Source organism: Ursus maritimus, unplaced genomic scaffold, assembly GCF_017311325.1.
Source record: "Ursus maritimus isolate PB19 unplaced genomic scaffold, ASM1731132v1 scaffold_25, whole genome shotgun sequence".
Lineage (NCBI taxonomy): Eukaryota > Metazoa > Chordata > Mammalia > Carnivora > Ursidae > Ursus > Ursus maritimus.
Window position 1 is genome coordinate 37,557,640 of NW_024425008.1, and position 22,746 is coordinate 37,580,385.

Consider the following 22,746-nt stretch of genomic DNA (forward strand, 5'->3'; position numbering starts at 1 on the left):
AGGAGCAGAGCGGGCCAGTCCCGTAAAAACCCCTGTGATTACTGCTTGTAAACTCGTTAAAAGGACAATTTTCTGTCACAGTCATAAACTCTTTGTAAAATCCCTGGCACTCGATTCAGAGTGTGCATATTCCAGATGTGTTTAATAAGAAATTGCACAATATGCCGTCCTCCGCCATCGCTGGCTCAGTCTGGCTAAACTAGGGACAAGCAGGAGGAGGTGAGAAAGCTGGATATTGCTGTGAGTTTTCTTGGCAATCATTTTAGAGCGATCATTGGGGGAACTAACCACATTTTTTTTCCTTGAGGAAATCTTCGAGGACCGGCTGTTAAGGAACCTCCAATTTATCTTCTCGGCGTCTCAGTTTAACTGAATCAAAAGCCACTTTTCGTTTCTCCTCTGCAGGTTTCTTAATGATAGCCAAAAGTAATGAACAACGGCTTATAAGTAGTGTTTTTAGGACGAAACCTTACAGCCTTTTGCCAAGTAAAATTTAAAAAATATGGCAATTTTTCCCCCTGACGTTTTAAATCTGAACGCACAATTTTTCGGATCCCAGCTGCCAGCTCGCCTGGACCCCTTGGCTGAGAACGAAGCTTCCTAAATATTCGGAGGCAAAGGGACTTGGCCGGCGGTTAGCCCTCAAAGCCCCACGAGCTGCAGGCAAGGAGACTGGCGCCGCCGCGGCCGGGCGCTGCGGGTCTTGAACCAATTCGCCAGGCAAGGACAGCTTGGTCTTGACCCCGAGCTGAAGTGGAAACTTCCAGGAAGAGGCATTGGCATTGGCGTTTATGGGCGAAGTCTGTTTGCTGAGCGGTAACCCTCGTTAACGCCTCTCTCCCCCGCACCTTGAGGGCCAGCACCTGGCACTGAACCGACGCAGAGCCGCCCTTCCTCTGCTTCGCCGCCGCCGCGACTCCCGCAGCGGCTGCGGCCGAAGGGGGCTTCACTCCTACCGCCTTCCCCGCCTGGAGGCCTTTGGTAAAGTCTGCAGGCAGAACTCCAGGTCCTGGCAATCCCGAGACATCCATGCCGCGCGACTCGGGCTACAGAAAACCGGGGGAGCCCCTCCCGCCACCCGCAGACTCCAGACGCAGTCCTTGCCGCTCTGCGGTCCCGAAGCGCGGCGAGTCCGGGTGCAGCTGCTCTCTCCTTCCAGCCTTGGCGGGGCCTCTTCTCCACCAGTTCACAGAGAATCGCGCGCGGGTCCCGCATCCCAGCTCAGCTCCAGGCTGGTCGGGCCCGCGGACACCTTGAGAACAGAGGCCTCGAAGGGCAAGACAAAGAGGCGGGAGCCTGAGCTTCGCTGGGCAAGGAGCAGCCCTCGTCTTGTGTACCCCGGAGCCACCTCCCCGGCCCAAGTCCGGGTCTCCCGCTTGGAGTCGTGGAGCAGAGCTAAATTCTGGGCGAGGCACGTAGGTGGCCCCGGACGCACGACTGAGGGCTTGGAGCAGGCCGGGCGGCGGCGGGATGAAGGCGCCCTGGCCCCTTGCTGAACCGGGCCGAGCCGCAGGTGTGAACGTTCTCTGGTGCTCCGACACCGCGCTTTGGGTCCAGGGCCTGCCTCTGGCCTCAGAGCCTAGTCGGGAGGCGGCCTAGGCCCCGCCGCCTGTTCCTTACTGCCTTTCCTGCTTCAGATAGGTCCCGTCTCCTTCGCTTCCTGAGGCCTCGGCCTCGGCTTTGGGATCTTTTCACCCGCGCGGTTGGCGGAGGAGTGCCAGCCAGGTGTCTCCGGCCTGTCGCTGGAACGGCGACTGGCGAGGAGAGCGCACCTGGTTTCTAGAGACTCGGGCCGGCCGGGCCGGCAGCTCCTCCTGTTCGGCGGGACCTGGTCGGACGTTTTTCCCTTGGCGGGTGATCCTGGGCCGGGCAGCAGCCTCTTCCCCACGCACGGCCCGGGGCCCCAGTAGGGAAGGCACCAGCTGAGGCCTGCGGTGCGCTTCGGGCCGGGCTGCCGCCACGAGCGTTCTGCCCTGCTCTGGTAGGGTAGGTGGCGCTGACAGGGACGCGGGGTGAGGGGAGGGCAGGGTTAAGGTGAGGAGAGTCGCTGGTGGCCCACGTGCTCTCTCTGAGCTATTTCTCCTTTTTCTGAGCTTTTCCCAGGGCGGGAACGCTAAAAACTCTCCCAAACTACCTCCTCCAGCTGCCGGAAGCCAGCGGAACCAATGCCTGTGCCCATTTCGCCCCCGAAGGGCAATTCGCACTGAAGCTGCCCGAGGGCTCAGTCCCTTAGCCAGCAGGTATGCTCTGCGACCTTAGGTGGGGACTTCTGAGCCCCTCAAGATCATAGTGAACCCCCCCCCCCAGTCTGATTGACTCCAGTAGCTCCACCTGAAGATTCTCGGAAGAGATGGATGAGCCAGCCAGGAACAAAAAGAGTCAAAATTTTGGGCGAATTGTTGGCTTACCGTCCACCCAGAAAAAGCGCTGCCCTGGGAAGGCCGCGTTTTTTCTAGTGTTTTAAGCCGAGTATATACACACACAATTTCGTTCCAGCTGATGAAATTGGAAACCTGTTCTCCCACTGAGGATGACAATCAGTGTTTTAGACGCTGTGGTCCTTTCAGACAGCGAAAAACAACACTACAGTAGCGTTTAAAAACAAAGAGAAAGAGACTGCTTGAGGCGCGTGGACCCCGGGCTCTCCAGTAAGAGTTTCAGCTTCTCTCCTTTTAATTTGTTAATGGACATCTGAGACCCGGTTCTCAGCAGGTAGAGCACAACCAACCAGAAGTTGCTCCCCTCTTTTTCTTTGCTACATGGAAGTCTTTTTTTCTCCCTCTCCTTTTGGGAAAGTCCTCATTTATTGTTTTCCTTTGCCATAACGTTAAAATACTCTTAAAATCCCATTTCTCCCCCTGGGTCCAACAGGAAAATGTAGAAAGAAAAACAAAGCCAAAAAACTGAAAACCAAACCTCAAACAATCTTATCTTTCTGAGAAAAAAAGGTTAACTTCAGATTTAACACATGCTTAAGTTTACCTGAAGTGGCTACCCAATCGTAATTGAAATACTACTAGGTGATATTGGCTGCTCTCCTTTCTTCACTGCCATTAGTGGTTGTCATTAGGTTGTCATTAAAAGGACAGGTCAATAGAAAGATTCTGGCCCTTTACTCTAGCAAGGAGGCATGGAAATGCATACTAGCTCCCTCCATCTGGTCCCCTGTTCTTCCTACTCTAACTTACAGATAAATCTTTTATAGGCTGACATAGGTGGACCCAAATAGAAGCACTCAGGAGTTAACACAAGACAATTTATTTTAATTTGCTATATAATTTATTTTAATTTAGGATTTAAAATTGATTATGGCTTTTAAAATATCATGGTTTGTTTATAATAGATACATGCGTTTATGGGGGAGTGGTGGTTCAGGACATGAGCTGATATGCATGTGGGATCTTAAAGGAAAGAACAGCCCTAGACTACATATTTTTACTAAACATAGGGCATTAAACTGTTTTAGGATTCTTAAAGAACATTGAAACCTTCTTTAACATTTCACAGAGCTGGTCAGTCAGCATCCCTGATACAAAATCTGCAGGTTCTTGTCAGCAAGCCTGCAAAACCAACTTTCTCGATGTTCTTTTTACTTTATGTTAAATGTTTTTTGTTTCGTTTTGTTTTTTTACAAACCCAACTACTCTCTCTTTTGCTCCCCTACCCCAGGCATGACTTGAGCTACTTTGCGACACTTCAATTCTAATTTGAGTTGCCACTTATCCAAATAATCTAAATACCAGGAAAAGGCAATGGGACTGTGAAAAAAAAAATAACAAAACAAACCATACCCACATAGCTGTGACATCTTTAGTTAGCCCTCACACAGATATTATATTTAAACTGGAAGTATCAGTATGCAGTAATGCTCCCTTAACTTTTGCAGCTTGTGTGTGTTGTGGGGGTGGGGGGTAGTGGTGGGGACAGATGTGGTTGGTGGAGGGGAGCAAAAACTTACAGTGCTTGTACAGAAAATGCCCGTTTTTGAGGGGGAGGTGACATAGTCTGCCATACCTTGCTAAAGGCAACTTTACCTCTAAGTCAAGGGGGTAGTTACATGGAAGAAGCGCTAGCTCTGTATTTATCTAGAATGCCATGAATGTGAAAGTAGGTAACAAGCTAAAAAATTAAGCCAGATAGAAAGTCAATGTGCCTTAGTATCTATGAAATGAAAAGAATATTTAAACAATTGAAGCCTTGTCTGTCTGCAGATATGTGGTGAATATTTTCTATGCGTTGCTGATGCTATATAAACATAACATGCTTCCTCCTAAAGTCAAGTTCTTGATTTTAATTGAAGAATAATATTGCTCAGGGCTCTACCTCTGAGTACAAATAGCTAATCTAAGAAAATCAGTTCTGGGAATCTGGAACCAATGGTTGATTTCAAAATAAACATACAGAATCTTCATAAAGAAAGCCAGAAGGATTATTTTTACATACAATATATCTCCTGATTTCTCACACAAAAAAATCTTTTATGGAAAAACTAAAAGGCTGAATGACAATGCAGTCCCCTTACCATACTTCTGTTTTAAAAAATCAGTCTGTTTTAAGGCTCCAAAGCTGTCCTTGTTAACTTTTCCAACATTAATGTATCTTAGAAGCAAATCTGTATGTATTTCCTCTTTCCTTCTAGTTAAATTTTTTTTCCAGGGAGGGAAAGAGATATAGGACAAAGAAAAGTAGAACAAAATAGAAAATAAAGGTATAATTTAAAATTTGTATTTGAATATTTAATAAGTAGCAGTTAAACAGTACCCACACAACGAAGAACACTAGCATCCTAACTTTCTGTTTTTGAGCAACTAAGGCAAGAAGTAATTTTTAAAAAATTACTTCTGAATTAAGTTAGGAATAAAATAAATGGGGGAAATTTTGAAATAATTTGGATTTTCTGGGGTGCCTGGGTGGCTCAGTTGGTTAAGCAGCTGCCTTCGGCTTGTGTAGTGATCCCAGGGTCCTGGGATCAAGCCCCACAAGAGGCTCCCTGCTCAGTGGGGAGTCTCCTTTCCCTTTCCTCCCTCCCCCTGCTTGTGCTCTCTCTCTCAAATAAATAAAAAAATCTTAAAAAAAAAAAGGAAAAAAGAACTAATTTGGATTTTCTAATACAGAGCCCAACATGGATGCTCAACAAGGTTGACTGACGGAAGAGTCTGGGGGAGGGAAAACACCCATCTACAGACATTTCTTAGTAACTTGTGATAGGTAAAGGTTTTCTTGTAAATAGGATTAAGCCCAACTGCACTGACACCAGGAAGGAAGGAGATGAATCTGCCTAAGTTCAGAGACCACACCTGGGGCTCCTTTCAGTAGGTAGAACCAGGAGACAGGAATATGCCCCATTCTCTCCTGGTTCCTTCATGTTCCAAGTCCCACTAAGATGGGAACCCCGCAAACTAAGAAATTGCCAAGTTAAGCAGAGGTAAAGATGTTCCCTCCAATTCTCATTTGGGTCATTTGATGTGAATGTGTGTTGGGTTTTCTGAAAATTTATTTTTAGTTCCCCTGGGGGACAAGAAAGAGTTAATTTGTTTTCTGACAGGTTTCACACTGTGGGCAGGTCTGCCAAAAAGGAGAGGAAACAGAGAACAGCCCTATGATTAATTCTACCTGTTTTTCCCATGAGCGATCACCTGCTCCAGGGGTCATGAATAGCAGGTAGCACTCCCTCTCCAGGGCTCTGAGAGCTTCGTTTGTTTGGTGACAGCTGAGTGACAAGGCCTGAAACCCGAGCCCATCGCCCGGCCTGATGGGGGGATAAAAACCCTGGATGTTCCCTCAAACATTTCAGGAAATGAAAGTTGTAACGCGATCCCTCCTGCGCCCACATCTCCCCCAGCAAACACAAAAGCTCAAAGGAGCCTTCTCGGATTGAATTCGGCCTAGAGTTGATGGAGGGAAAGCGGAGCCCGGCGCGAGGTTGGGGGAGGAGAGAGGAGAGAGGAGAGGGTTGGGGCGGCGGCTGGCAGACTTTCTGAGCTGGGGAAGGAGAGCAGAGTCGGGAGAGACCTGGGCGCAAGGGGCCCGGGCGCCTCTCGGGGACGACTTCCACGCCGCGTCCCAAGCGCCCTGTGCCTCCAGATCGCGTGGGCCGCCGCTGCCGCCGCGGTCACATCTGTCTTTAGGGTCAACTCTGAGTGAGAAGAGAAACTCGCGGCCTCAGGCCCAGCACAGACCCCTGCCTTGTAGCGCGGCCTCTGCATCGGGGCCTAGAGCCTCCCGCTGGCGGCAGCGCAGGCCCTGCCCAACCTTTGGGCCCAGGCTTGCCTGGGCGAACACTCTGGCACCCCGCGTCAGCTCTTGGGCAGAGGTGTCCCTTCTGACCGCACCCGGGGCCCGGACAGGGTGAGCTGCCGGGATCCTGAGGCCGGGCAGCGACAGGGCGCGGGCTTCACTCAGCGCCCTCGCGCTCGGCCGCCCCCATCAGTCAGCAGCATCCATCTGCCTCCCGGCCTCACCCGCACTGGCAGTGGAAGCTTCCCGGCCTCGGCTGGGAGATGGTGTAGGGTGGGGGTAATGAGAGAAAAGGGAGCGGAGAAGTTGACGCTCAGATTCCCACGCGGCCAGCCATCCTTGGGTCGTACTCTCCTACCAACCACAGCGCCCCGTGCCCGCGCAACCTCACGGTTGGTAGAAGGTAGTAAAACCAAGGCCCCTAAAGAGGCATTTTTCTCCTTAACCTAGACAGCTGCGTATGCTTATTCTCTTACAGAATTTTCTTTTCTCTATGAGTTCAGACAGCATTATCAGTCCCCATCTCTCTCCCCAACCTTCATGGAGTCTAGGCAGGTGGTTTTGTTTTTGTTTTTTAAAGTAGAAAAACATTACAGAGAGAATTGAAGTGGGAATCAGAATGATGCATTGTCACTGATCCATCCCTGAGACACACTTGCAAACTGTGTGACTGCACCAGTTACCTAACTTCTCTGATCCTCAACAGGGAAAATAAGAACTATGATCCTTACCCTGCAGGGGTGCTGTGAAGCTTAAATGAGCAGAAGTATTAAATGTGAAGTGCTTGGCACAATAGACATTTAATGAATAGTAGCTATAATTATAACATGCTTGTAGCCTCCTTAGACTTGCACAAAGCCGCCTGGGAAAATTCCCATGATGCTAGCCTTTCTGGTGAGGGAAGATTATGGCCATTTCCTCCTTTTGCCTGAAACACTGAAAGAGGCACAAGTTACTGTAATAGAGACCTAAGGTCTGATTAGCTTTTGGGGGTAGTCAAAATTGAAACCTATTTCTTGAAGCTCTGAGTCTAGAATCTTCCATTTTAACTCCAGTAATTTAATTCTGGAATGGTATTTATATCTACAATGCTTGGATTTTGTCATGTCTATTCTTCATGATTTGAACACTTATGTAAATGCCATCATATATGGAAGAATTCCATTGATGAAAAATAAAACCCACTTAAATGTGCCTGAAAATGACAAATTACTTAGAAGGGAACTAAAGCATTCAGCTGAGTAGAGAATTTAAGGCCCCACCTAAATGTGTCAACATAAGTGTAGAGTAAGAAACTACTTTGAAGATTTAATGCTTTGCTGATGTTAACACAGTGCTGGATATAATAGCACCTGATAAATATTTTTTGAGTAAATGAATGGGCTGCTGAAATGACAGAGAGTCTTTAGATAGAACACAATTCCCAGAGTTGGAATTGTGCAGGACCCTCTTGGGTACATTTCTTCTCTTGTGACACTCTCTAATAATCACCAGGGATAAATAGCTCATTTTGACATATTGCACATCCTTCTCTGATTTCAAGGACTTTCTCATTCAGGTATTATTGAAAGCAAAGTGCATAGCTAAAATTTGCATGGGTAAAAGAGAGAGAGAGAGAGAGAAATTTCTTCTGGGATTATGTTGAGATTTACTTTTGCTGATAGACGGAACAAGTCCAGCAAAAATAAAAATAAAGCCCAGAGATTAGGTGAAGCATACACGTGGTAGATGTCTTTAAGGATGGATCCTCACATACCGAAATCCCTTCACAATGATTTCATTGTCGTTATTGGAAAAAGCATTTTGTATTCAATTTTTTAACACTACTTTTTCCTCCAGCATTTTCATTTTTTTCAAGTATCCTGGCCAACTAAAAACTGTACATATTTAAGTTTTTAGTTTAGGGAAGTTGATCTATTTATAGTCAATTACTATACCCACTCAGGAAGAGTTCAACAATTTTGTTTGTTTGTTTAGTAAACCCTATATTACACTCATAATCCCACGAGGTAGACGTGGAGGGAGTAGATGACTGTTTGGTAATTTACCAAAATGTCTGTTATATACATGTCTTCTACCTTATGCCTGCAGAATTGCACTTGTCCACAAAAATGCTTATTTTTGGCAAATACATGTTCTAACATAACTTTTATTTGCAAAGTAAAGATTTGGATGTAAGCAGTACACAGACAGAAATGAATAGAAAAAGTGAGAGTTCAGGCCCATGATTTTAAAGAATGTGTCCCATAATCAGAAAACATTTGGTAGGGGGCGCCTGGGTGGCGCAGTCGTTAAGCGTCTGCCTTCGGCTCAGGGCGTGATCCCAGCGTTCTGGGATCGAGCCCCACATCAGGCTTCTCCACTAGGAGCCTGCTTCTTCCTCTCCCACTCGCCCTGCTTGTGTTCCCTCTCTCGCTGGCTGTCTCTCTCTGTCAAATTAATAAATAAAATCTTTAAAAAAAAAAAAAAAGAAAACATTTGGTAGGAACTATATATTGGTGCTAGATCATTTGCTTATTATGAAATGATTTGCATAGGGCCAGGGCCAGGAGTTCTCAGAATTACGCTTTCTGTCACTACTTTTAACATGATTGAAAGAAAGAAATATGTAGGGTTTTTTCTTTCTAAATTGTTTCAGCATCTACATGTTTAGAAACAAAAATATGTCCATGTGCTCACTCAAAAAATAAAGAGAAATAAGTAAGAGCATTTTATGCTGAGGAATAAGTTAATTTAAATTAGATTAAACTTCGCAGAGGGTGCTTCAAGGAGGTTTGGGTAGATTCCAAGCTTTAGCATATCGTTCAAGAAATGAAAGGCCTCAGGGCATTCCAAAAGGCATGTCGGCTCTCAATCAGCTTTAGTTCATTTCAAATAAAGAAATATATGACTGAACTTGAAGGCTGGATAAAGAGGGGAGTCTTATTTCTGCTTTACAGATGTGTCATAGTGGAATAAAGTAAGTGTGGAAATCCAGGCCCCTAGATTTTAGAATTTCTCTAAAGGATTGATATATATATATATGTGCTGAGGCAGTACTTCCTGTTCAACCACTTAACCTCCACGAAGCTGGAAGACTTATTTGTCAATATGCTCAGAAGTATAGTTAACTTTCTTTCCACTGGAAATTATTTCTAGCTAAAATGAATTAGCCTGCATGGCGTACTCAGAAGATAACATGCTGGATGTTTTCAACTATATTTCATGGTGCATGCCATTTTATTTATTTTTATTTTTTATTTTTTTAAAAATTTATTTATTTATTTATTTGACAGAGATAGAGACAGCCAGAGAGAGAGGGAACACAAGCAGGGGGAGTGGGAGAGGAAGAAGCAGGCTCATAGCGGAGGAGCCTGATGTGGGGCTCAATCCCATAACGCCAGGATCACGCCCTGAGCCGAAGGCAGACGCTTAACCGCTGTGCCACCCAGGCGCCCCGATGCATACCATTTTATGATTTTAATTATAGGTCAATTTAAAATACCTGACTGGTCCTTTAACTGTTGAAAGCATTATTTTTCCTTTTGATTAAGGTCAAAAACAATGGAAAAATAAGTAAATCTCTTGTAAAATTTGAAGATTTCAGCATTAGTTAGCTGAGCTAAACAAGGAATGAAATGAAATACAAATACTTTATTTTTCAAAGTTTAAGTTTTTAGCATTATATGATGGTAAATTTACTGTAAAAACATGCATATGACAAATGTTATAATTTGTGATCATCTTCCCTTTTTAAAAACCAAATCATGCATGACTTTGGACTTATAAAGTCTTGAATTTGAACGATTACCTAAAATAGATGGATAAAGTATAGTAAAACAAAAGTACCAAAATTTTGTGAGGATACGAACAATCTCACCAACAAGACTCAAGGTTGATTCTAATCTCCCATTACACTTCTTATGAACAGCACAAATGATTTTTTAAAAAAAGATTTTATTTATTTATTTGACAGCGATAGAGACAGCCAGCGAGAGAGGGAACACAAGCAGGGGGAGTGGGAGAGGAAGAAGCAGGCTCATAGCGGAGGAGCCTGATGTGGGGCTCGATCCCATAACGCCGGGATCATGCCCTGAGCCAAAGGCAGACGCTTAACGGACCCAGCACAAATGATTAAGAAAGACTTATTTTCTTTGCCGGTACTCTCAGCCATACTTCCCTTGAGAAGTATACCAACGGAAGTATGGTAATGAGGATTAGGAGAGTCAAATACTTGTAGCCATTGAGGGTACCGTGGATTGTATTACCTGTAGGAGTGGAGGCAAAATACCCATAAAATAGCCATTCAGATTCAGTTTGTCTCAAGGTTTGTTGTGAAATTCAGTGTTTTTTGGTACAGTTGTATTTGTTGTGAAATTCAGTGTTTTTTGGTACAGTTGTATTTGTTGTGAAATTCAGTGTTTTTTGGTACAGTTGTATACCCAGTGGCTCTCAAGAATTAAACAAAGTTGGAGTGGGCCAACCCTGTGCAAAAGGACAGGTGGTACCAGAGGATTTGGGGTTTGTGACTTCCCATGGGAAATTCTTCTAAATAGTGGGTAAAGAGGTAGAAGATCCAGAGCCTAATCTATAGCTCCTTGTCAGTTCACAGGCCAGTCTATATCGTGAAGACTAATTTGATGCAGATTATTATTTGTAATTCCAGCATTGGCCTTCTTTGACTAAACATACCAACTGGTTAAAAGTTGAAATTCTATCTTTCATCCATTAAGAGAAGGGAGTTCTAACATGCCATATTTCTTAGCTGAGAAAGAAAACCTCAAGTCCTGACCACATAATTCGCCTTAATATTCTTTAGTTCTCTTGGAAATGGTATCAACAATCCTGGTATCCTGGCTGAAATTCAAGTTTAAGACCTCCCCATGCTCGTTTATGTTCCAGCCATAACTGGAAGTGGTATTTATTCTTTACTTCCTGTTCTAGACTTCAGTGTGGGTTTTTTTGGGGTTTTTTTTTTGTTTTTTTTTGTTTTTTTGTGGATGGCTGTTAAGCTGATGGCTGAGGAAGCTTTGAAGACATTCTATTTAGGCATATTTTAATTGATTTAACCTCTTAAGACTGAACAAATAATTAAAATAACTACAAATTCTTTTTATGGGAGAAAAATACAAAAACTTCCAAATGTTTGGTAAATTATTGAGACTATGATATTAATGGCTACATGCACATATGTATATCTATATGTGCTACCAGGCTAGTAAATTTTTTTGGTAAGGAAAATATCAGTCATCGGATTTTATAGAAATCAATGGATCATTAGGATGAATGAAGTACCATCTCAGATAAAGTACATCCATGTCTCAACTCAGTGTCAAAAAAGGTCTTACGTTTAATCAGCTATTTAGAGAAAATAAACAACACCAGCTGTGAATTTCTAGTGGTAACGCATGGGAAGTGAGAGATCACAGCAACTTTTTTATTTTCTCAGCAATTCGACTTATGTAGTTATCTCTTAAAACTTGTATCCTTTTCATTATCTCTTCCTTTTGCACACATCTTCATAAACATTCCAGCCAGGTAGATTTGATGCACTTGCCTTTACAAATGGAAATAAGCACTATCTTTATTGAATGATTGATTCGTTCATCAACAGTGGGTAGTTAATTAAGGCTGGTGGGAGAGGACATTGCAATTCATAATGAAGGTGGATTAAAAAGGATAAGAGGAAATATTTTCTCTTCTTTCATGATAAGGTTGTGCCTCTAATTAGCCAAAGATTTTAAAACGGAAAAAGGTAATGCTAGAAGGGATTAGATGATTGAGTGAACTTTTCTGGGCTTGTGCGGCTTGGTTGAGCCAATCGCTTTGCATATAGGAAGCAGACATGTCAGCACAGTGATCTCTGCTAAACGTCTGGCCCCTTTGCTTTCACCAGAAATGAATCCAAATATTTAGATATGCTCTCAGTGTTACAATTAAATTAGAAAATTTGCCTAGAATGAAATCTTAGAAAAAGTGAAATTTGTAGCCATGTATATACAAGAAATGATAATAAAAGTAAGGTTTAAAACAATAAACTTCTCACGAAATTTCTTAACTCAGTACTGTCTTTGTTTATGATGGATGCTTGGTAAAGGGGTGAAGGGATGTCGCTTTAGCTCTTATAGGAAAGATTTTCTACCTTGAGAATTTGAGCAGTAGTTAGAACACCACCATTGAGAAAGGTCTCTCTCCTGCTAGTAGTATGATTTAAAGTGGCTGTCTCAGAAAGAATCTGCCCACGGCCACTAGCTAATTCATAGAATTGAGGTCACATTTACTTAAAAGAGTTGACCAGTTAAATACAAAGAAAGCTTTTCTTTCTAACAATGAATGCAGAATTACGGTTAAAAATTGTTACTCATGAGCAATCCACAAAATGATTCTTGAGTCAAATGTGCGACTAACGGTGGGATTTGGCCTTGGACTCCAGATGCAACTGTATATAGGATAGCCTTATCTCCCTGCCCAATCTCTCCCGATGAGATTGTGGTGGTAGAAACCGAAAACTGTTCAGGTAGCTGAATGACTGCCCTTGAGAGAGCTTGTCCCTGAGAAATGGGAAGCATAATCACATAGAAAACATCATGGTAGTGTCACATATTTTATAACAAAAGTATAGACTGGTTTCACTGAGTTGCATATAACCTACATTAGCCCTCATGTTTGGAGGATAAACATTTTTATTCCAAAAAATTTAAAGAGAGGATCTTTGTCTTTAGATGTGACTCTAGATTTTTTTCTAGGAATGGTTTTCATTAAAAAAACCCCAAACAGGGGCATATGGGTGGCACAGCGGTTAAGCGTCTGCCTTCGGCTCAGGGTGTGATCCCGGTGTTATGGGATCGAGCCCCACATCAGGCTCCTCCGCTATGAGCCTGCTTCTCCCTCTCACACTCCCCCTGCTTGTGTTCCCTCCCTCTCTCGATGGCTGTCTCTGTCTCTGTCGAATAAATAAATAAAATCTTAAAAAAAAAAAAACCCCAAACAAAAGTGCTCCCAGGGAACCCCAGGAAGGTGTTAACCATAGTAAATATTCATAAAGTAACGAGAGAAAGATTTTTATCAAACTAGATTTGGTGAATTTATTGGTGTTTAACTGTGTATTAAACCAGGAAAATAAATCTAATGTAAACAGAGTAGCTCTAGGGAACAATTGTAGTTGTATGGGTTAGCAAGTATAAGCATGCGTATGAGCTACAGTTACACTTTTAAAACCAGATTCTTCCAAGTGCCTAAGATTATGTCTACATAAAATTAGCATCACAATTCTGTAACAAAACAAAACAAAAAACAAACAAAAAAACCCTTACAATAACTACCCCCAACCCAGTGAAACTGGCCATTTGGCAGGCTTGAAAGCAAAATACTTATTAAACTGAATGCTCCAATTTTATAAATAGTTTGTAATTTGAATTAGGCAGGCAGTTTCCTCACCCTCTTTCCCCCACCCCTCAGTAAGCCATAGGTCTGTTAAAGTACAATAAAGCTTGTACGCTACCAGAGTTCCATTTCTCTATTTTTATACTTTTATTTTTTTAAGAGATTTTATTTATTTGACACAGAGAGAGAGAGAGAGAGAGAGAGAGAGCACAAGCAGGGGAAACAGGAGAGGGAGAAGCAGTCTCTCTGCTGAGCAGGCAGCCCGATGAGGGCCTCCATCCCAGGACCCTGGGATCATGACCTGAGCTAAAGGCAAAGGCTTAACCAACTGAGCCACCCAGGGGCCCCTTATTTTTATCTTAAAAAACTTTTTTTTTTTTTAAAATAAACTCTAACCCCAAGTGGCGCTCTAACTCTGGACTGAGCCAGCCAGGTGCCCCCATATTTTTATACTTTTAAATTGCTTTCTATATTTTAAAGAGATATGCCAGCCCCCCAAAAGCCTTACTGTGCCCAGCATATTGGCAAAGTCAATTTATTGAGAGTGTAACTTGTATACAATACATAATTTCCTTTATTGCAATTGTCTAACCTATTGTTTGTCACCTTGTTAAGAGTTCAGAGTGGCCAGGAAAAAAATATAAGGTTCTAGATAACTCATGAGAACAGGCTGTTACTTACTGAATGATTGCTCCTTTTAACCTCTAGGTGTTTAAAGTTTTATGTCACCTTTGATGCCTACTCCAAACAACTCAATATTTATCCTTTAGAAAAGAATTCCTGGTATTATTTCTAGAAGCAGTAATTATGCTCTCAATAAACCCCTTTTAGTCTTATTCAGAAGAGGGTTAGAGAGCCTAGTATATTAGACATCAAAGGGTCTAGGACTGGGGCTAAAAATCCGGGTATATCTCATGGATTCTCAAATTGTCCTCCTTTCATATGGGATCAGCATGCAGTGATTTGAGGACTTTGTCTTGGACAACTTCAGAAGATGGCATGAGAATTCCTTTTTGTTTCTTCCTCCCCTTGACAAGAAAATCTTGACCCTAGTGATTAGAAAACAATCTAGACACATTGTTTTCTCTTCTGAGCGTTCAGTCCATGTCTCTAGAGTGCTCTCAGGTTGTCAGATGCTGTCCTGATATTAGAGGCTGCCTGTTCTTTGTTTAAGGTTCAGGTAAGATATTCATAATAAGACCTGGTCCACATGCAGGATCTGAGGACAGTCTCATCAGTCTGTGTTTTTCCAAAGTCTTGTTCTTGACTATTCCCCTGCCCCTACTTTCTACTGAATCTAATTTCCCTTTGTGTTCTTTCTTTCCTCCTTCATAATGCTAAGTTTTATAGCACGAATGGCATCCAAGGGAAGACAGGGAAAATGATGAACATCTCTCATATGAGAGGGTGTGTTTTATTTATTTTGGTATGACCAGTGCCCAGGTCAGTGCCAAGCACCTAGATGATGCTTAATAGATGCTTTTCAAGTGGATGAAAGAATAATGTTCAGGAATGTAAGGGACAATGAATGATAGGAACATTTCTATGTATAGCACAAGAGAGAACAGATAGGCTCTGCTGGGCAAGACTGAGGTGAGACTACAGGAAAAAACATGTGACTTCAAGGAGTATGAGACTTAAGAACATTTTATTTGGGAAAGCTGTAAGCGCCTATGTTGGGATCATTTAAAGAATGGAAGATGGTTATTTTTGGAAAGTGGTCTTATCCAGAGAGTCAAAGGTCCTAACCAATGTTTCTGTATTGGTGTTTCACAGGTGTGGACTGTAGACCACTTGCATCAAAATCCACTGGTGTGCTTCCTTGCATTTTAAACAAATACAGGAGTGATTCTTTCACAAACTTTGAGATTAATGGTTCCAATTAATCTCAAGAGCCCAGGCCATCATCATCTCTTAACTGGATTCCTACAATAGCCCTACATCTCCCCACAGCTATACTCCCTCTCCAGTATATTCTTCAAACAGGAGCAGCCAGAATGAGCTCGAATCATGTTACTTCTCTGCTTTAAGTCCTTCAATGACTCCATTACACTAAAATTAAGTCTAGGGGCACCTGGGTGGCTCAGTTGGCTAAGCATCTGCCTTCGGCCCACGTCATGATCTCAGGGTCCTGGGATCAAGCCCTGAGCCCCGAGCCCGATGTCAGGCTCCCTGCTCAGTGGGGAGTCTGTTTCTTCCTCTACCCCTCTCCACCATTTATGCTCTCTCTCTTGTTCTGTCTCACTCTCTCAAGTAAATAAATAAATAAAATCTTTAAAAAAATTAAGTCTGAATTTCTCACTGTGGCCTCGGAAGCCCTGCATGATCTTTTTTGTTAATCTCAGCTCATTTCACACTCCCCTTCAGTCACCATACTTCAGTCCTATGAACTTTTAGTGTCTCAAACAAGCCAAAGTCATTCACTCTTCAAAGACTTTGCAGACATTCTTTCCTCTAACCATTAGGATCGCCCCTCTTCTGCTTAATCCTTCCTGCCACTTGAGTGTTACCTTCTCTGAGAGTTCTTTTCTCTAAGTATGGCAGCAGAATTAAGGTACATATGGCTGCAAATGTCAGAAAACCACAACCCACACTGGCTAAAACAGTAGGGCAGGCTCCAGGCGGAACCCTCCAGGCAGTCTGCTCACAGCAGTCCTCCTGGGTAGACCATCTTCTCTGGGTCAGTGTCATCCATCCTGAGATTGGTTGCAAGATGGTTCCAGCATTTCTAGCCATCTCATCTAGGCACAGAGGCAAGCAGAGGGGCTAGGGCAACTTCCTGCTCTTTGAGCCCTTGGGAAGGAGGAAGCCTCTCCCTAACAGATTTTTCTTTGTCTCATTGGCCAAAATTGGGTTATATGCTAATTTATAAACCAATCACTGGTGGGGGGAAGTGGGATTATTGTGATTAACTTTGAGCAGAGGTTCTTTTTCTTTCTTTTTTTTTTTTTTTTAAAGATTTTATTTAGTTATTTGTCAGAGAGAGAAAGAGGGAGAAAGCACAAACAGGGGGAGCAGCAGGCAGAGGGAGAGGGAGAAGCAGGCTCCCCACTGAGCAAGGAGCCCAATGGGGGACTCCATCAAGACCTGAGCGGAAGGCAGACGCTTAACCAACGGAGCCATCCAAGCACCCCTTGACCGGGGGTTCTTATTCCATTCTGTACCAAGTAAACCTGGGTCAGTTTTGTGACACCCACAGACCCCTTCAAGTGTCTAGTATAAGTGATGTTTTGAGATATCTGTGATTTCTTTTTTTTAAAGATTTATTTATTTTGAAATATCTGCAAGAGCTGTTGAGTGGGGGGAGGGGCAGGGGGAACGAACTCCTGGCCTAATCACTTGAAGATTAAATGACATAGTAATTTATTTAAAGTGCTAAGCATAATACCTAGTACATGATAGATGTTGAAGAAATGATAGCTTAAAACACAGACATACACAGAAATCTTGGGAATACAAAACCCAAAATAATATAATTTAAATCGCTTCATTTTATCCTTATAAACTAGGGATGTGGTTTCAGTGCAATATATTAAAATATACTACTCCCAAACAATTTCACATATACGTTCAAGGCAGTTAGAAGAATGGCAAATGAGGGACGTCTGGGTGGCTCAGTCTGTTAAGCATCTGCCTTCAGCCCAGGTTATGATCCCAGATTCCTGGGATGGAGACCTGCATCAGGCTCCTTGCTCAGCTGGGAGCCTGCTTCTCCCTCTGCCTGCCCACTCTACCTGCTTGTGCTCTCTCTCTCTGACAAATAAATAAATAAAAACTTAAAAAAAAAGAAGAATGGCAAATGAGTGAAATTAATTTGGTGGATGGACTAGAACCATATCAAGAAATATTCAAAATCACACCAAGCTTATATCTTTTAAAAGATTTATTTATTTTGGGGCGCCCGGGTGGCTCAGCCATTAGGCGTCTGCCTTCAGCTTAGGTCATGATCCCAGGCTCCTGGGATCAAGCCCCGCATTGGGCTCCCTGCTCGGTGGCAGGAAGCCTGCTTCTCCCTCTCACACTCCCCTTGCTTGTGTTCCCTCTCTCTCTGTGTCTCTTCAAATGAATAAATAAAATCTTAAGAAAAAAAAGAGAGATTTATTTAATTTGAGAGAAAGAGAGCATGAACAGGGGGAAGGGCAGAGGGAGCATGAGGGAATCTCAAGCAGACTGCCCACTGAGCATGGAGCTGGTGGTGGGGCTCAACCTTGGGACCTTGAAATCATGACCTCAGCCGAAATCAAGAATTGGAGGCTTAACTGACTTAGCCACCCAGGTGCCCCCACGCCAAGCTTATTAATGTTACTAACCAGAGAACTCATCTCTTAATGCCATGGTTTGGCACCACCATCTGCTATGATTGATATGCCTGGATTATAGCTCACTCTGCCATGTTGCTGATACTGGATAAGCCAGGAACAAGACTTGGCTCTGCTTTCTGTGGTGTGGTCACCTTGGCTCAATGCTGGGTAGTTCTGGCTTACACCAGTTATGGTTCTTCATTAAATTTTAGTTCCTTACCATCCTCCCTTAATAGGAGGATGTAATTTTTTATGACCATTAAGATATCATATTTCGGCCAGAAAGATAAAAGCTCATCTTGACCTACAGGATGAGTTGGGGGAGGCAAGGCATTTGCTTATTCATGTGTGTGTTTGGGTCTGAAAGGAGAAACTTGAAGAGATGGCTGTTTTCTGGTGATGGTTTTTATATATTCTCTCCATAAAAGGGAGTAATTTCCATAGTTCCAGAAGTGTTATTTCATTTTCAGAATTACCCTGGTTTAGTCATTCAAAAGCATTGCCTCCTACATACTAAGTACCCAAATTCTGGAGTCAAAAAAAGACCTGAGTTCAAATTCTGACCCTGTCTGTGTGACTGTCTGTGTGACTGAACAAATAACTTCTATAATAATAATAATAATAATAATAATAATAATAATTATATAATACAGAACATAAATGTAATTAATACTATATATAATTATATAATATGTATAACAAAATAATATAACATCATATCATATTATAACATAATAGTAGCAGCAGTAGCAATCACAGCAGCACAGTAGAAGAGCAGCAGTGTTAGTAACCACATATTTAGGATTTATTCTTAAGAGGCTAAGTGCTTTGTATGGATTCTTTTATTTGATTCCCACAACCCTAAGAAACAGCTTATACTCTTTCTCAATTTACAGATGAGGAGATGAGGCAAGATGGGTTATGAAATTTGCTTATAAACTTTTTCTTTCCTACAAAGTGGAGATAATCGTACTACCTGCCTCATAAAGTTGCTATAGAGATTAAATTGCTTTATGCTGCAGGTTTTCATTGTACATATAATAAGTGCTCAGCGAGTGGCATTGTTAGGTTGTATTAGTCTACCCAATCTTATACAGCCAATAAGACTTTTTTTTTAAAAGATTTTATTTATTTATTTATTTGACAGAGAGCGAGAGCACAAGCAGGGGGAGCAGCAGAAGGAGAGGGAGAAGCAGGCTCTCCACTGAGCAGGGAGCCCAATGTGGGGCTCAATCGCAGGACCCAGGGATCATGACCTGAGCTGAAGGCAGATGCTTAACGACTGAACCACCCAGGGGACCCAAGGCTTTTTTTAAAAAGATTGTATTTATTTATTTATTTATTTAGCTGTCAGAGAGAGAGAGAGCACAAGCAGAGAGAGAAGCAAGCTCCCCGCTGAGCAAGGAGCCCGATATAGACTCAATCCCAGGACCCTGGAATCATGACCCCAGCCGAAGGCAGCTGGTCAACTGGCTGAGCCATCCAGGTGCCCCTCAGCTTGATTCATCCTTATTCAAAATGGTTTTGGCTTGCTTTTTTTAATATTCAAAGTGGTATGTGGTTCCTTAATCCTATTCCAAATATTGGCAAATCTGGAAAGGGTCAACAGAAATAATTTAGGCCAAATTATCATAGACTGGGTGGCTTAAACAACATGAATTATTTCTCACAGTTCTGGAGGTTGGAAGGCTATGATCAGGATGCCAACATGAGGGGCACCTGGGCGGCTCAGTTGGTTAAGTGTCTGCCTTAGGCTCAGGTCATGATCTCAGGGTCCCGGGATTGAGCCCCATGTTGGGCTCTCTGCTCAGTGGGGACCCTGCTTCTCTTTTTCCCTCTGCCTGCTGCTCCCCCTGCGCTCTCTCTCTCTCTCTCCCTGTGTCAAATAAATAAATAAATAAATAAAATCTTAAAAAAAAAAAAAAAGGATGCCAACATGGTCAGGTTCTTGGTGAGTGCCCTATTCCAGTTCTACAGAGGGCTGTCTTCTTGCTGTGTTCTCACTTGGCAGAAAGAGCAGAAAGCTAGCTCTCTAGCCTCTTCTTATAAGGGAACTAATCCCATTCAGGAGCGCTCTACTTTTTTTTTTTTTTTTTAGATTTTATTTTTAAGTAATCTTGACATCCAAGGTGGGGCTCCAACCCACAACCCCATGATCAAGAATTTCATGCTCCACTGACTGAGCCAGCCAGGTACCCCAAGAGCTCTATTCTTGTAATCCAAGTATCTCCCAAAGACCCCACCACTAAATATCATCGTATTGGGGCATTAGAGTTTAACATATGAATATTGGGGCGGTGCATAAACAGTCAGTCCATAATGTCTACATTCAGTATGGAATTTCTCCAGTCTTGGATCGGTTTACACATACACAAAAACACATAAATTGGTTGCTTACAACCAATGTCAAAACTTCATTTAAGAAGACACTAGGAGTGAAAATCATGGTCTTCTATTAAGAAGCCATCTTTCTACTGTTTACTGAGTAGTAATGTACCCATCTTTTTTTTTTTTATTAATAATGATTTTTTATTATATTATGTTAGTCACCATACAGTACATCCCCGGTTTTCGATGCAAGGCTCGATGATTCATTAGTTGTGTATAACACCCAGTGCACCATGCAATATGTGCCCTCCTTACTACCCATCACCGGTCTATCCCATTCCCCCACCCCCCTCCCCTCTGTAGCCCTCAGTTTGTAATCAGAAGGGGGAATGAAACATGAGAGACTATGGACTATGAGTGTACCCATCTTTTGTGAACAAAGATTTACCAGCCGGTGGGATAACTCCCTGTAGCCTTGGATGTGAGCGCCACCTGCTGGATGCTGTACACAAAAACTTTTCAGTACCTCAACCCAAGAACGGCCCAATCGTTTCAATTCTTAGTAGGAAAATGCCCTGGTAACCCCCCTTTTGATTTCAGGTTACAAGGACAACTGTAATGCCTAATAAGTAATGTAATCTTTGAGTAAACGTGCAGATTTTATAAGAAAAACACACTCAGGAAACAAATCCAATGCAAAAATATTCCACTGAGCCATTGTTTATAAGCTTGCCAGGGCCAAGAATATAGTAACTAGTTCTCTGTTTATATTATGAGCTCACTGAGTTTTATATATTGGTGACATAGGCAGTTGGTGGGTAGCTTTGTACCTTAAGTAGCCTGGACCTATATCCTGCAGAAGGGTAAGAAATTAGGGACCCCTTGACTATGACCATGTGTTGGCTTCAATACTAAATACATAATCTCATCAATTTTAGTTTTGGTGCCATACTCACTGCTTGGGGCTTAGGGGAAAGGTATTTCTTTGTTTCACTTTAATGAGCTCTGTGACAATAACTTCATCTGTGAATTATGGACTCAGTAAATGGGGGCTCATAGTAGCATTGGGACAACTTGTGATTTCCATTGAGGGAAAGCAGGTAGAAATGACTCTTAAAGGGAAATAAATACATGTCTTGGTCTATAAAGGGCTTCACGAAGTTTCTGCCAGATGGATCCTTGGGAAGGCCATGAAAATTCCAAAACATTGATTGTGTGGTAGCTACCTAGGAGAGGTAGGGGGAAAGGGACAGTCATTTGGCCTTCTTCTCCTTGGGTCATTTTTTATCACTTTTGCAGAAATTTTAAAATTTGGATCGCTTTTGCAGAAAGTTTTAAAGTTGGGCCTTTCCTTAGCTGCCGCTAAGGTGCTCTGTGCTTCTGAGGAAGCTAAGGCCGCACTGGGGTGAGGCCCTCACTTCATCCACCGACTAACACTGTGCCCCACAGCACCCACTCTGTACCCGCCAGCCCACGGCCTCTGTCTAGGAGCTAGCCTGCATGATGATGAGGTGACAGTCACAGGGGATAAGATCGATGCCCTCATTAAAGCAGCAGGTGTAAATGTTGAGCCTTTCTGGCCAGGCTTGTTTGCAAAGGCCCTGGCCAGTATCAACATCGGGAGCCTCATGTGCTATGTAGGGGCTGGTGGATCAGGCCAGTTGCTGGTTCTGCACCAGCAGAAGGTTCTGCTCCTTCCACCACTGCTGCCCCAGCTGAGGTGAAGAAAGCGGAAGCAAAGAAGAAGAATCAGAGGAGTCTGAGGATGACATGGGCTTTGGTCTTTTTTTTTTTTTTAAGATTTTATTTATTTATTTGAGAGAGAGAGAGCACGCACAAGCAGGGGGAGCAGCAGGCAGAGGGAGGAGGAGACTCCCCGCTGAGCAGGGAGCTAGATTCGGGGCTTGATCCCAGGACCCTGAGATCATGACCTGAACCGAAGGCAGAGGCTTAACCAACTGAGCCACCCAGGTGCCCCAGGCTTTGGTCTTTTTGGCCACACCTGTTCTGTAAGAATAGCTGAGGTCTTGGGGGGAAAAAAAGTTGTCCGTAGGTTATCACTAACCCAAAGATTGTCTTTAGTATATTCTTGAAATGAGGAGACCAGTTATCTTCTTTCAGGATTTTACAAAAGCTGGTGGCATATATTTCTCCTGCCCTGTTCCCTTTCCCTAGCACTGAAAAACATCATGCATAATTCATAAAAGAGTCTTCTGGGCTAAAGCAAAAATTCTCTTTCTTTGTCCCTAAGTTGGTTAATGGATTTTTGTGGCTAAAATTTCTAAAACTACAAAATAGGATTCAGATTTGGAAGGGGCTCAAGGCAGATAGAGCTTTCTGTTTTTATTTCTGGTTATGTGCAGCTCAGGACCATGATAACACGATGATGTTGGAGTTCAGTATTTTATGGAAAATAATGGATCCTTGACAAGAATCTGTGTTGTGAATGTTAATGAGACTTATTTTTGCAACACATACAATTACAGAATCATTATGTTGAACACTTGAAACTAATATA